At 37.5% G+C, this 14,268-nt stretch overlaps 1 pseudogene; it reads left to right on the forward strand.

Annotated features, from left to right (window-relative positions):
• Positions 1-1,761: 1,761 nt before the first annotated feature.
• LOC139730549 (uncharacterized) lies at positions 1,762-7,993 on the forward strand (annotated as a pseudogene).
• The last annotated feature ends 6,275 nt before the right edge of the window (positions 7,994-14,268 follow it).

Raw genomic sequence — 14,268 nt, forward strand, 5'->3', positions numbered from 1 at the left:
TAAATCAAAGGTGTTAGAAACACACAAACGTGAACTGAAATTACTATCCACTGTAGAGTTTGGGATTAAAGCATCCTGACAGTTCTTTGAGAGATCCAGAGGATTTCATAACGGCTCAAGTTGGGTATCAAAAAGGGCGAAATGATATCATGGCATAATTAATAATGTCTAAAATGAAGTTAGGTTATTCATTTTGTTTAACACGGCTAGATCTGAGATACTTCGACACTTTCCTGGATAATTATTGTAATCGTGGTAGGTAGAAGTCGTAGACGTGCCCACTTTTTATCCATAACCAATGTATCATCTATGTTGCTCATTCACGGTGAGTGAGTTGGCTCAGTCGTCATAGCGCGTCTGCCTCACGATCCTAAGGACCCGGGTTTGAACCCTAGTCTGGACTGAGCAATGTTGTGTGTAAACATACCGTCCCCTCTAGCAAGAGGCAACATACTGGTTATCCATACTGATATTCCATACATTGGTTACCTGTAGAAAAAAGGATTATTTTCAAGATTCTGTTATTAGTACATCTTTCAGTTCATTCTTTTTCCCCCATATACATAAGTAATTCTGTTCAAAAATACAAACACCCAGAGTAAAACATGGATATGGTGATCGTGCTTTTTTCCGTTATGGGACCAAAGCTTATTGTGGAATCAGTTACCTCTTCAGTTAAGGGAACTGTCATCTACAGAGTCATTCAAATCCAAACTTCAAACTTATCTATTCCTTTCATACTGAGGACTGTAATTGCTGTATGTCATTAATGTAGGATCAATATTGTATTTTTAATTGGTATATGCTGTATTCTTTATTTGGTATATATTTGTTTTTGTTTACCATTTTCTTCTTTGTTAAAAAGTTTGAATATGTATATGCATGTAAATATATATCTTTTCATTTTTGAAGCGCCATGAGCACTGAAAAGTGGACCTGTGCGCTATATGAGTAGCCACTATTGTTATTATCATTATTATTATACTCTGTCCCTCGGATAGGACATAAAATGGAGGTCCCGTGTATGAGAGAGTCACAACTCATGCATGTAAAAGATCCCGCTTCATTCATTCATCGCAAAGTCATGAAAGTGCAGGGCGAAGCGGTCCCATCTCACATCCAACTGGACCCCATGGAAGACCAGCTTAGTGTAGCTGAATATGGGCTATCCAGCCATCTTCTCAGATGGAAATGAATAAACAAAGCAAAACAAACACCGCCCCCCCCCCCCAACGTTCCAAAGCCCATGCAGTTAACACCACGCGACACTGAGTGGAATACGATAGATATGCTTACAATAATATACAGTAAAGTTTACTTTCCTCCATTCATGAAACAAGTTCTAGGTCGGCACACAATTTGGCTCTTTGTCATGGTTTGATAAGTCTCAGGAATTAACGAAATCAGATAATTATGCAACAAAAGGATTAATTGCTTGATTTCCATAATGATTAATTGTCTTAATTTCAGATTCTCAGATTCTCGTCACAGTGATCCTTTAACATGACGATTTTTGTTTATATCTTTATATTTTGAGAAAATTACTACCGTAAGCTCAGAATCGCATGAACAGCTCGCTGTAGAAGGCGAAATCTTATTATGCGCTGTGATTTTTTAGATAGACGCATAGTATTTGAGATGTGTGGGAAAACCCGCGTCTATAAATATGACGGTTCGCAGTGTAAAGGTCACGGCAAATACAGCCACTCCCCTGATATCTGCTTGAATCGCCCGATTCTTTTGTGAATGCCACGCAATACACCTCTCTCACCAAAAAGTAACTCTTGATATTTTGCTGGAGTCTTAAAAGTAAGACCACATTCAATCGAATTTATGTTCGAACCATTTCTACAGCCTAAACAGAGTACAAGTTGGGATCTTATCATGCTTATGTCTAAAGTACTTCGGAACCCGACACTATTAAGTCAGCAATATTGAACCCGGAAGTGCAGCCTACTTGGTAAGCATACGAAACGATATCCACACATGCTAAATATTGTGCCTGACATGTAGTTATACGAATAATGCAAGATCACTAAATATGATTATTACTTCTTTATTTAACATTTCCATAATGATTTTGCTGCATAGTTTCTTTTTTACATCTTTAATCCTACAAGCTATGCTAATATTTGTGGTTTGCGCCGAACAGAAAAACTGGCTTAGCATGTTATTATAAAGCTGTTTGAATGAAGATATCAATCAATGTCTCCGTTAGAAATAAATCAACGTCTCAGGGACTTAAGCACAAATTGGTACAAAGAGATAGTTTGGGGATCATGAGGTATATGTAAAACCTATTGCAGGTCAGACCTCTATTAGGACGTTCTTTTTCACTCAGTGGCCTGCTCAATCACTTTCTTTTCAAAATTAAACAAAACAAATGAAACATGAGAGAGGTGTCTATTCATGGTTAAAGAATTTTGGGAATTTCATCATGGTGTCTGCAGATAAAAGACAAAATTACTCAGAGTTCTTGTTGTATTGTGGAGCTCAATGGTCCATTGATTAATAATTCCGTTAGACATAATATTCACTTGCCTCAAAATGTATTTCGACGCATTTTAGTCCCTCCAAAGTTGTTAACATAACAATAGCAAAGCTGACAATACATCGTTCACAACATAGCCACAGTAAGATAGGGTATGATAATAAGACATCTCCTCCAGCTGCCAAGTACCACAAATTACCTTACCAATTAGTAAGAGCAGACTGTCTAGAAGACAGACTAATAAAAATTAATAAGGATTTTTGCGGGTCTCAAAGGCAAGATAGGTCTGCAAAAAGGCTCGCGGGGGTAGTTATCCGGGGTAGTTGACTGGAGGTAGTTGTCCGGGGGTAGTTGGCTGGGGAGTAGTTGACTGGGGGGTAGTTAGCTGGGGGTAATCATCATGGAGGGTAATTATCTTGGGGATAGCTGTCCTAGAGAGTAGTTCTCCTAGGGCTTACTTGCTATGGCAACAACATGAGGAAAACTTTTTTTAAACAGAGAAAAGGTATTTCATTAAAAAGGAAAGAAAGAATAAAATAAATGATCAATTTCTGTAGAGTTTACATTTTTGTGGTCTTTCCTCTATTATGGGCATGCCGAAACGGAATTCACCTGTTGCCTTTTTTCTAAATGACGTCTTCGGCTGTGGCCATGGCAACAAAATATTTTCTTTAAACATCATAAAAACACGCTGTGAACGCCAAAATATGTCAATTTAAACATATCTCTTTAATTGAATAAAGAATCCAATTTTCCTTATGATATGATTGTAACTTGCTTCCTTTTGCCAGATTTTTCATGTTTGCTACAAATCTATAATACTTTGGCAAAAGGAAGCAAGTTACATAATAATAAGTTTCTATGGGAATATCAAAATTCTTCGAATTGTCATAAATGCATCACCATTATTATGACTTGCACGAATACCAACATTATTTCTCATCATAAATTTATATGTAGAAGGGCCTACCAAAAAACATATTTCATTCATTTGTAGCATTTGTACTCGATATCACTTGCTTCCTTTTACCAAAGTAGGGCAGAATAGTTTAATACACGCGGTTTTCATACAGAATGTTTATTGTCTAGTAATTTATAATTGACATTATTGGTTTTTGTATGCTGCTTCATCTTATTTTTTTCTTCTTTTCTTGTTTATTTTTATTTGTATAATCATGTTTTTGATCTCTGTAATTTTGTTTGATGTTGTCTAATAAGAATTGAAAGATAAAAAAGAAAAAGAAAAAGAAAGGAGACAGACATTGATAGAAGAAATTCGAGTCTTTCTATCAAAGCCATATTTCTGGGCAGTATCACACTAATAAACATGAATTTAGCCCACGAATGCACTCACTCTTGTCTACATAGCAGGGTCCCGATTATAAGGACCGGGTGAAGGCAAGGGGGTGAACATCAGACAAAAGGCAGAGGTGGGCCAGTGATGATCCAACAAATCATAGGGGCAACCGGTGAATAGGGAGCAGCATCAAACACGATAAGTAATAACAGAAAGATTCAGAATAGGAAAAAGAGTGAAATATAAACAGCCCAGCAAACACAAAACGCTTTAAGAACGCTAACAAAACATTTATATTAAGTCTATAAAGAACACTGAAATCCAGTATTTATGTTTGGTTCAAATTTTGTGACTTCGTTAAAAATTGTACTTACGCTATTGTTCAGTTATTTACAATTTAAAATTGTCTTATAAAGAGGTATTGTCCTATTCTAATAGGCCTAATTAAGCTACATTTGAATTAACAATCTAGTAACCATGTCTTCACGCATTACATTTTGGCCGGTGTATAAGAAAATAATATGTCAGCTCGGAAAGGACGTATAGGTGTTATGTGCATGGTAGGACATGCAGGAACAGGTTAGGATAGGATTATATAGCCCTAGGATCAAGGCATATCCAGGTTGTGCCTGTATAAGCTCAAAACTAAATAGTATGCCCAATATAAAAAAAACGTTTTAGACGGATATGGATTATTCTCTAAACGTTCTGGAAAGGGCCATAAGACTTTTTTGGACATTCTTGAAACGTTTTTTGAACGTTTTAGACGGTTTATAAAGGCTTTCTGGTCGACCGCAGAACGTCCATAGAACGTTTTGAATAATTATTCTTAAAAAGGTTAAATTTCTGACGTCTATAACATCCAAAAGGTTTTCAGCAGGTCCTTAATAGTTTTGAAAGGGTTTTTTTTTTAAGTTGAAAAAGAGATTTTAACGTCCATTTGAAACGTTTTAGATACGTCGAAAACCTTCCACAAAAAAAGACTGTCTGAAAATGTTTTGACAAAACGTCCAAAAGTCCGCATGTTTCAAGAACGTTCAGAAAACGTCCTATTGTAAACTGGGAGCATGAGCGAAGGGGGGGGGGGGGGGCTGAACAAGCAGCAAGCCCTAACCCTGTACAAAGATGTGGCAAAAGAAACCAACATATGCAAGGCACAAAACACAGTATTATCAACGTATATAGAAGTGGATCAATATAAAAGCAAAATCCATAAGGGAAAATATATATATATATATATATATATATATATATATATATATATATCAACAATACATTGAACAAAGCGAGAATATGAGGTGTACATTAGGACAAAATCAGCTGACTTCGACAGACTGGAGTATGAACTTCGCTCTTGCTACATCCGCACCCAAGTACAATGACGAAATTGAATTTTGTCTCTCAAAACATATAATTGCCCGAATTCACGAAGATGGTACAATCTTTGTTTATGGTTTAAACCATGGACAAAGACCGTAGTTTTGTATTTGATGCCAAGTGTCACATATCCTATTTCGTCGACGAAAATGATCATTTCATAACGAAATGGACATTTCGTCATTTCATCGACGTCCACAGTTTACGCCTTCACAGTGTGCCCCCTTTGATCACTGGGATCATCACTGGCTAGCTCTGCCTTTTGTCTGTTCACCCCATGCCTTGATACCCTTCCTTAAGTACCTGTTGACTCCGTGGCTTTGACTTCTAACCCACTCGTTTTGTTTCCACATTGTTCTGTGTCCCTATAGCCCTCTGACTGAGCTTGTAGTGTGTAGTCCATTATGTGATTGCTTTCCCTACATGTTTATCGTTTTGCCTCTGACGAAGATTCTGCAAGTATCGAAATCTCATGTCCCTTATGACTCCATTTCACTATACATTGGCTCCCCTTTATTGGATGCAGTGAGCATTTTTCATCAGCTTCTTTTGCTAAATTTAATTCTATAACCAATGATATTCACGATATTCTGCTAGTACTTTTCGATGTGTTTACCACTGTGTGTTTCTTTTGCTATGAGGACAGACAGACACCATGGCAACGTTTCATCAAATCAGCAGCCAGAATCTGGAGTGTCCTATCTGTCTGTCACTGTTCAACCGACCCAAAGTACTGGCATGTTCTCACACCTTCTGCAAACACTGTCTGGAACGCGTCTTTGAAACTCAGCGAAACCAGCAAGCTGTAAAATGCCCTGTATGCAGGAAAGAAACGTCCCTGCCCAGTGGAAATGTTGGTAAGTTACGAACAAACTTAACGCTGAGTTCTCTCGTGAACGAAGTGAAAGCCAAAAGTCCAACATGCACAGTTTGTAAGATAGACAAAAAGCTGCCAGCCGTGTCTTACTGTCAGGACTGTGGGAAATACATGTGTAAATCATGTGAGAAAACACACTCTATCTGGACACCGTTCTCCATCCACTCAGTAGTGGCCATGAGCGAGGTGCTCTCCGGAAAAGTCCCGATTAAGAGAAGACAGAAATGTAAGAAACACCCTAACAATGATGAGGAGTGTTTCTGTACCGGATGTCGTGAGTACGTCTGCCTAAGATGCGGGATGCTAGAGCATTTACAAGCAGGGCATCAGATCAAAGAGGCATCTATCCATGAGGATAACGTGATGACAAATATCAAGGAGTTACAAGAAAACACAAAATCAAAGAAAACAACAATTGAAAATCATATCGAATTCATAACGACACAGCGCAATGAAATAACAAACACGATGAGAAAGCTCAATGTGGACATTGACAAGACGTACGAGGAATATATGAAACTATTGTCAGCCAGAAGAGAAACCCTGAAAAGAGAAGTAAAACGATTGTTAGAAAAATTCGAGAAGGAATTACAAACTATGGAGGAAGAGAGTCAGCGAAAAATCAGTCAAATTAACGCAATGGAAGAGCTGGTAACTAACGGTATGAGGGTACCACTAGAGAAAGACGCCTTGACTGCACACGACACACTGTGCGAGAACTTGAAGATCTTTCTGGGACAAGATGATCCTGACCACCGTTCACTGAGAGGTGTAGCAGAACGAGCTAAGAAGATTTCATTCCGTAAACATGTGAAGGTCAATGAACTTTGTCTTGGAGAGCTGGAAGGTTACACATGGAATGTCAAAGCAGACGTAGAGCTCCCTAGCAAAGGCAGCGTGGGGTGTGTTACTCGTGCACCCCAAGATAGTAAGATTGCGGTGGGAACATGGCCAGGCGGAATCCATTTCTACTCCCCTGATGGTGAGTTACAGCAGACGGTGCTGAAGAATGCCGATGTGGTTAACATCGGATTCCTGTCTGACGGTCGAAGTGTTGTACGTGATTCAGACAACAATATGTCACTCTACACTCCAGAGTGGGAGAAGCTTGACGTCACATTCAAGACGATGAGTTATGATGAAGGAAGTTCTGGTGGTCTTACTGTGGATAGACATGATAATATATATATGGGTTATTGGAAATCCAAGAAGATCCAAGTATTTATCTCGCAGGGTGGTAATTCAGTCAGGGAAATAGCGTATGATGGATATTTCCCTTACGATAGTTTCTATTCTCCTTTCAGTCCAAGGGGAAGCTGATAGTGAGAGACATTTCAGATGTCGTCTGCATTGATGGTAAGGGGAAGAAAGAGAACATCTTGACGAAGGAAGGTATGAAACCCTACCCAGCTGTTTGTCGAGATGATTCGGTCATTGTAGCCTGGGTGAAGGAGGAGGACGGTCTCTTGAGTATCGATCGATACACGAGAGATTTGAATCACGTGCGCAATCTTATTACTGACTTCAAAATGCAAAAACCAAAAAGACGAGGTTTGTACTGCTTACAAGAGTTTAAGAGTGGCGAGATAGCTTTCTGCACTCTAGAAAGACTCTACATATTTGATGTGGGATGTGAGAAACAATTTTGTTCAGCAGTACCATGGTTGAAAAAAAAAGGAAGAATTCTTTAATGGGAAATTCTAAGTGAATAGAATACACTACAAATGCTGACGCTTACATGTAATGATTGGGTGCTCATCTACTCACATGAATATTTGTACACTTTTAAGAAGGGCCATAATTATGTCAAAAGGTTACATTATTCTATGGATTATTTATCATTTCAAAAGTAAAACAGGATCAGTTACAACATATGTTTTGCGTAGTGTTCTAAATAGTACAACATCATTTGGGGGGAAATGCTGCATAGATAAAATTTGTGTAAACCTACTAAATTTAGTGGTTTGGGGGGGGGATCATTGTAATGACGTTCGTACTTTACCCCCTGCAGCGTAGGCCTACATGACATCATGAAATAAAATGAAATGAAATGAAATGAAATGAATGGGAATATACCAATCAGGCTCCTTTATGAAGCTATATGTGTGTAACTTCTCCGCATAATTCAATGAAGCTCATTTCATAAATTGATTGACAATGTCAATATACAGCTTTGATCTACGAATCATGGATTTTGTCAATTTCATCGGTTTTTCCATTGTTTAAGTATTGTGGCTGGTGTACTTTTTCCTGTGTAGCATGGTGTATATGTTACTATGCAGTAATGTTATAAATCCCGAATCTATGAAATGGGGTTTGAACACACGACATGTCTTAGAGCCCCCTTCCGGGCAAGTAATGCGCGTACAATAGAAACCCCCAACTTCCGGTGTCTATTTCCTGGACTCTATTTCCGGTCTCTATTTCCTATCTCCTGGACAATAGAAACCCCAACTTCCGGTCTCTATTTCCTGGACTCTCCCCATCTAGCTATAGATCTATTGCCATCCAGTTCCTCTATAGCTCCTGGTTCTTCCACGCCAAACATTTATCTAATGTTTGACGAGTGTATACTTTGGGTAAAACCATTTGGTACTATTAAATGTGACCGTGCACCTCAAAACCAACATAAAGTCGCACACAATGATTTTGCGTGAGGACTGAAAATAAGTGAAATGGGTCAACCTAGCCGACCTTGACTTTTTCATATTTTCTGAAAGAGCGGGTCTTCTTTTACATCATGCTAAAATTTGGTATCATAAAACGGGCAGGAAAGTGTGTGTTTTTTAGCAGTTTATCTCGAACATTTTTGGTAGAATAATGTGATTAGGTGTGTCTTTAGAATCCCTTTTTCATTTCTGAAAAACCTTGTCCACACTCTTCACTTTCAACTCTAATGACTTTTGAAAGGATAGGGCTACTGCTTTGAAAGTTGGCATTAATTATGGACAGAACGTGTTAATGAGGCATGCTTAATTTCATCCCCTTAATTTCAATTCCTTCATTGTTGTTACTCTGGTGGTTTACTTCCCGTTTTTTTTTTTTGTCCCATTCATCGCACAGCCAGCACAGTTTGGTAAAGATTAAGCGCTTGAATAGACACTGTACTTCAGAGCCTATTTTCTCAGTTCACACTTTTCCTGAGTTTGTTCTTTCTTTCCAATATTCAGATAGGTTAGGAGAGTCCATTTGATTTGAGTTACACATCATTTTAAAGCTTAAAGTCTGCTCTTTCAGAATATGGTCTGAACTAAAAATTTCTGTCTGGCGACTTTTTGTTTGTATTGAGGTGCAGGGTCACAAATGGGCCTTACTGGTTAGAATCTGATATCTTCATGCTTCCAAATGGAACAATGGTTACGTAAGGGAGTCAACGGTGGAGATTCAGCCCCCCCCCCCCAACTCAAAGCGGTCGATCATAAACATATACTGCATGCTTGTTCCAGATTTTCCTTTAGGATGGAAATGGGTTAGGATTTTGACCCCCTATCATGGACATTCGGAAGGGAAGCCTGCTAGCTGGAAGCGTACGACATTCAACAATAATTATAAGCAGGATGATGTACGGACGGCTCAAATGGCGATGTCCTGCGAAAAGAAAGCCAGCCCGACATGTACAGCTTTGCTGCAAAGCATGCACAGTTAGCAACAGTAAGCACATATACGGGGATTTGAAATCAACCGTATATTGACCCTTTTCAGGATTAATTGGGGAAGATTTGAAAACTATCCCTAATTAAAAGTAGTTCTGGGAAAAAATTAAAAGGCCCCCTATTTCAATGATTTTTATTTATTTATTTATTTATTCTTTGGGGGGGGGGGATTCCCCCCCCCCCCCCCCAATCAAGCTCCTAAATTATATTCTATTCCCGAAAAATCAGGAACGTGCGTGCATGCGGTACAGATGACCACCTGAGGGGAGGGGGATTCAAAATGTTCTGAATATCTGATTTTGAATCATATATTTATATGTATATCTATGTTTGAACATGAGAATTTTTAGTTCGCATTAAATAAACACCATGTAACTAAATGTCATCACATTTTACTCTGCTGTGAGTATGAAAGCTTGACCATAATCTTGATAATTCAGCAAAAACAAGTTACACTTCCATTAGGTTTTGTACATTCACTCTATGACATGACTGATGAAAAATGGAATGCAGTGAAAAAAACAACGCACGGATGCTCTTTTGATGAATTGCTTAATAAGTCTCAGTTTCATGGCATTGTAAACCTAAAATGCAACCATTTGACCCTTGAAACCGATTTTGAGCAAAAACCGTGATAACGCACAGAGTATCAGGTTCAAAAGGCACTGCACAGACAAAACTGAATACGAAAAATTGCAGGCCACAGTAATAAGTCTGGACAAGTGCACATTATCGTTGCTGTAGATTAGCCAATCTATTCTTGCAGTAACTCTTTAACACCAATAATCACAGTATTTTAAGTCTGGTACACATTGTCAGGCAAGCTAAAATCCTTCAGTTGCTAGGTTTCATTTTTATATTCATTACACCAGAGAGGTGGGACCACCTCCCTAATTATACCTAGTGATCGAATAGGAGACATAATTGACAATTCGTTTTGTTGTAGAATCAAATTATTTTGCTCTGTTTTCATATGTAAATGTATAATGATGTTACAGAGGTAGGCCTATATCATTTTGTATGATTGGTAGTGTTGCCGCGTTCTCGAACCTAGAAACTTACATTCCAAGAGATTGAATTATGAGAGAGACCATTGATTTCCTTTTTTTTTTTCTTCAGCATTCAGAGAGTTATGGTTCAAAAGAAAGTTGCTATTGCAATTAGGAAGAGGTGAAACGTAACTGTTGTTTTGCACAAAACAAAGTAAAAACTGACTGCCTGTATGGAAGAGACTGATTTCGTAAGTCTACATACTAGATTTTGGATAAATGGTCACACATGTGATGATACAAACGAAATCAATTTGTGCCTCATCCTGCCGTTTTCCTTTTCACTTCCTATAACCTCCTCGAGAATGTCTCCCCCCTTTCTCTCTCTTTACCCCCCCCCTCTTTCCTTCACATCTTCATTTTCTATTTCATCCACATCTTCATTTAATGATGTTCCTTGCTCTCTGATGTCTGTAATCGCTCATTTCTTTTATAAATTTGGAGTAAAGTACCGGATTGAACCACTAACGTCATTTCTATAATGGAGTTGTTTGAAATGTGTCTATATCATATTGTGATGTACTGAATAAAAACGAGAAGCTGTATATTCAGGACAACACTATGAAAGAATTGAAGATAGATGTCTGTGGATAGTTATTCGAAGGATAGCATCACAAAAATATGTTTCATATAATGCCATGTCATATGAAATCGGCGTGGTATAGACATTAAAGGAAACCAAAAGAGAAATGTGGATTGTGTGAAAAAAAAATGAGAATGTGGTGTAGTAAAAAAAAAATGCTAAAAGATGTGAAAAGATGTAAAAGATGTAAGCTTCAAATGAAAGGACTTTGAAAATATTCTTGTTACATGTTATTGAAATATCATATTCCACGCATTTGTAATTGTATTGTTTTATTTTTACATCACAGCACGTTAATTATTTTACATCGCAACACGTTAGTTATTCGAAGGATAGCATCACAAAAATATGTTTCCAATACTGCCATGTCATATATTATTGTAATATTCTTGTTACATGTTATTGAAATATCATATTCCACGCATTTGTAATTGTATTGTTTTATTTTTTTTACATCGCAGCACGTTAGTTATTGCTGTAGAAAGTGTTCACTTTGTTAATCCATATAATTGGCATCCTTGTATCAACGCAGTCCTGTACAGCATGCTTTATATGATGAGAAAGAAGATTATTACAATGTCATACAAGCAATACAAGAAGAGATCTTCTGTGTACCTGTATAGAGCCTACTTCGCTTGAAAATGAATAATAGCACGATTTTAATTTTAGCAGTGCATGCATTTACAAGCTCGCTCGTATTTAGTGTTTTGTCGGCCCAAATTACAATGTTTCGCTATAATTACCACACCACCTCAATGTAAGAGTAGACATATAATTACCGCGTTATATTTTATCAAATCTCTTGTCTTCTGCCTCTTTTCCCTCTCGTTTGTAAGGCCTGATAACATAACGGCAATGCTGTAAATACGCTTTCTTTTATTTCAAGCTTCTTAGTTCATTTGTTTGTATTGTTCCTTGGTCCACGTTTTAACAAATGATAATGATGAATATTCAAAAAATGAACTGGGAATTATTGTCGAATGCAACAAATAAGAGAATTAAGACATGCCAAATATAAGGAATATAGAAAGAAGCATTGCTTTTGATACATTGTTATAGGGGCAGATTCCCAGTTAACCTTTGTTGTCTTTTATTAATTGCCATTATGTTTCTCTGTTGTTATGGATGTTATGTTGTACTGTGTCATGTGGTGTTTTATGCTGTAAACTGGTATACGAACTCACTGAAAAATAGACCTGTGGTTTAGTGGGGTTTTTTCATATTTTTTTGAAGTTAAGACGTACTTAAATAAATTAAACAAACATTTGGATGTTACTAACATATCACTGTTTTGTGAAGACACGTGAAAACGTAAAAAGAATTTCTTATTTTATGTCGGTTCTAATGAGACGTATCTGCATTGTGTTTCTTTTACTTCACTATATTAGTAATGTCATACTGAACATGACTTGGACTTATATTTGACCAGTGCTCTGATGTTAACTTGTATTGATTTAATACCCTGATCATAACTATGTGGCCAAAGTGTGTGCCATATGTTTTACGATGATTTTTGTTTCATGTGCTTTTTGTCAGATTACTTGAATACACCAACGAAAAACAAGCAAACTTCGAAACAAAGATGCTACCAGTGACAAAATCATCTTTCAGTTATTGGTAAAGTACCGATGTTATTAACAAAGGACGTTGGAATACATCTTTCACTATATGGGCCAAGCATACATGACATGTTTCCCTTACAACCGCTTCCAAACGTAAAAAGTGTACCCGTAGAACTTAATTGTCGCAACGTATTAAGAAAGCTTGCTGCTATTCTTACAGTGTTTCAAGGTAAAATATATACACTGTACATTAAGTCAACAACACCTCCGATATAACACACATTTTATGATATTAAACACATTCCAATATATCCAGAATTAAATCAGAATGTGAAACAAGGCAAAACAAATACAAAGGAAAGTTCAAAGTTTTGGGCTTAAAGGCTGGGAGACTGAATCAGCTAGGACGTGACGTCTCATTTGTTGACGCATACCGAAATCATAAAAGTGACATGCCAAGAAATGTTTGTCATTTGTCACTTTCAGAGAAGAAGGCAGATAAGGATTTATGTTTGGAGATGAAAGCGGAGCTTAATATGTTTCACTTCGATACCGAGAAGAAAGACAAAAATGTGAGGATTTCCGCTGATGCAAATAAGAGCCGAATGAGGGTCGAAAGCCCCCCCCCCCCCCCCCCCCGATTGAGGACCTGTACACCCGGTATTAAATAGGTTAAATAACCTTGCATGCTCTATAATCAGATTAACGTGGGAAAATGGTTGTTGTGGTGGATTCCCGCTCATTCTTGTTGGCAAAAGGAATCGTTGCAGAATAATTCATTACAATTATCTTCTTCAGAATGTCCCACATCAGACAAATTGAGCGGAGTGAAAGGGAAATGTTGGTACAAGAAACACTTGCGATATAATATTATGTTTCACTAATAACTATGTATGTTTCGGAGATCGTTGTTCTAACATTACTGTTACCACTCTCTCTTATAACTTCGTCAAAGTATTGTGTTGACTCTATAAAAAAAGATAATAAATTAAACAGCCCAGGCGTTGGCGGCCGAAGTTTTGAGCTTTTTGAAATCCCATTTCATTAAAGGACAAGTTTACCTTCATAGACATGTGGATTGTGTAGCAATAATAGTAGAACACATCAGTGAGAATTTGAGGAAAATCGGACAATTCGTTCAAAAGTTATGAATTTTTAAGTTTCTGCTCAGTCACTGCTAGATGAGAAGACTACTACAGCTTGTGATGTCACATGAGTAGAACGATATCAAGAAAATCTAAAGAAAATTCAACATATTTGCACTTTTCACGCATAATAGCAAGAAAAAAAAAAGACACTCGACTTGCCTCTTTCAGAAGGCAGGGAAATAATATTTCCCCTTAACATAAGTCTGTAACAAGTAGAGAAATGTGCACTTT

The sequence above is a fragment of the Diadema antillarum genome, unplaced genomic scaffold (genome assembly GCF_040938485.1).
Source record: "Diadema antillarum isolate AM-2024a unplaced genomic scaffold, OU_Dant_1.0 seq00000321_RagTag, whole genome shotgun sequence".
Taxonomy (NCBI): Eukaryota; Metazoa; Echinodermata; class Echinoidea; order Diadematoida; family Diadematidae; genus Diadema; species Diadema antillarum.